Raw genomic sequence first — 2,512 nt, 5'->3', positions numbered from 1 at the left:
GGAGGCGTTCTATGCACTCAAGATGAGGGGAGCCCTTTGGCCTGAGCCACCACACCTCAGGTTGGCCTGGCCCTTATTTTAGGCTGGTTTCCCCTTGCCAATGTGTGGGATTTCTGGAGGGGAGGCCCTGGACCCAAAACATGAAGTTGGCAATAGGACTGGCCCTAGGCAGCAGATGAGTGGGAGGTGCCTGTGACCCATGCATGGGAGGCATGGGGACAGCGTCATGACGTGATCCACGCAGAGCCCAAGGCACAGCATGTGTTAGTGGCACCCCCACACACCGGGCCCTGCAACCCAAAGATGCAGCTTATCTGGCTGCCACACAACACAAGGGTGCACGTGTGCCTACCGACCACTGGAACCCCAAACAGAAAGCCAGAGGACACAAAAGCACACTTTCATGAGGACAAACTCTTTACAATCCAAATCAGACCCACAGTGTCTAGCTGGGGCTGTGTTCCACAGCCCTGAAGGTAAGGCCTGCACTTGATCCCTGATGACCAGGTAGAAACAAGAGATGTCATTCCCTGAACACGTGGCATGGGAGAAAAATGACTACATAGGGACATGGAGCTGGAAAATACCACACACATTGTCAGGTTCAGCCCTCTGCCTTCAAGTAACAGAGGAACCGTGATAAGACACCTGAGACCCTCACTGGGGAATCATCCTGGCCAAAGTGTCCCGGCCAGTTAGGGTGGGAATCAGGGCCCGGTAAGCCCTGGGCAGTGTTTGCTCCACTGCTGCTGCAGGAAAAGACAGCAGGAGCCCACATCCAGGAGGAGGCAGAGAGGATGGGAGGACCTAGCAACACCCCCTTACGCCTCTGCCAGCACCTCTGGGCAGTGCCCAGGACACGTCCTCTACCCAAACGGCCCTACTTTACTGCACTATGGAAGGCTGTTCCCAGTGATTTCTCTCCCACCAAACCAAATTGACCGCAGCATGTACAAAATCTAAAAATCCAAGGCAACAGCCAACGAAGAGACCAAGACTTCAGCCGGTTTTTAAGTAAAAAGTACTAGACCTTGCACCCCCGGCCTTCGCTGTTCCTCTCCTCCCAGGTGTGGACGTTTTCAGCCTCACTCTCTGGCCCCGAGTGTGCCTTGGGTGTCACTGGAAAACCTGGGCTGTTTATGGAAAGACCCAGCCTTCCCCGCTGTACCCCCACAAGGCAGATATGGATGAGTTTCAAGCAGGCGTCATGGAAATGTCACTTCTGCCAGCCGCACCCCTCCGTTCACCCCACGCAGCAGGGCCCTCTTCCCAATGCTGCCTGTCTGAAATGGGAGGCCAACCCTGGAACTTTTCAATCAGACAGAACTCCCACTGCTCTGCTTTTGTTTTATTTTCTCTCTCCCTCCCTCCCCAGTATTACTAATAACTGGCTTGGATGCTGGGATGAGTCAGCCCCACTGAAGAGCCAATTAGCTCGCCCACAGGAAGCCCATTAACTCTTCCGGGACCCCAGGTATCAGACAGCAGGCTCCCCCTTTGTGAGCCCGGGGGACTAGTACATTCAGTGGCTCTTTCCTCAGGCCCTCTCCAGCTATGACATCCAACCCATTTCCCTCACCTCCTGTCACTGCCTGGATCCAGGTCTCATCACCTCCTCTGGACTTCCTTCTAACAGATCTCCCTGCCTCGGATATCATCTCATGCCATTCTCTTCCCTCCCTAGCTGCTCATACAGTGACTTCATAAAACCAGATCTACTCATGACACAACCTAGCTCAAAAGCTCTCTGTGGCTCTCTATTGCCCAAAAAGATAAAATTTACTCTTACCAGACTTGCACTTACCATCCACTCTAGAATCTGTTGTCTTCCTTTTCTAACCCTCTCTGGAGCTGATCCCCTACATAAGCCCTCCCCAGGGTCTAAACACCTACCCCAAACCCTGGCCTCTGTGCCTTTGCTGCTGCTGGTTCTCCTTTTTCGAATACTATCTCTTAACCTGTGGAAATCCAGCCCATCTCTCAAAGCTTGACTCCAACCCTACCTACTCTTTAAAGCCTCCCCACGGCCCTTCATTCAAAAACCACTCCTTCCCTTCAGAACTCTATTGCATTTCTGCCACTCAGCACATAGCAAGTTCCAACTGTAATTTCATGAAACTGCTTCTCACGGGCTTTGTCTTCTCAACAAGATTGGTACTTTCTTATCATCAATTTCACTATTCAACAATGGGGGACCTTTTTAATAAATTACAGAATATTCATACAGTAGATAACTAGTTAACCATTAAAAATAAGTGACAGAAGAAAGGACTGAAGATTGACATGAAAAGATGTTGATTATATATTAATTTGGGAGAAAAAATTATAAAATAAGATGCACCCGAAGTATCCGTTTTTGCTTGAAATCCATGCATGCATAGGAAAAGAGTGAGATTCTTCAACATAACGCTGAACAGTAATTTTTTAAACCTGGGTAGTGTTAATGAATGGAATGAACCATTTTCTTTTTTTTCTTTTTTTTTTTTTTTTTTTTTTTTTTTTTTTTTTTTTT

Source organism: Cebus imitator, unplaced genomic scaffold (assembly GCF_001604975.1).
Source record: "Cebus imitator isolate Cc_AM_T3 unplaced genomic scaffold, Cebus_imitator-1.0 Scaffold11, whole genome shotgun sequence".
Classification (NCBI taxonomy): domain Eukaryota; kingdom Metazoa; phylum Chordata; class Mammalia; order Primates; family Cebidae; genus Cebus; species Cebus imitator.
The sequence above is the reverse complement of the archived record's forward strand: the minus strand, read 5'-3'. Positions refer to the sequence as shown.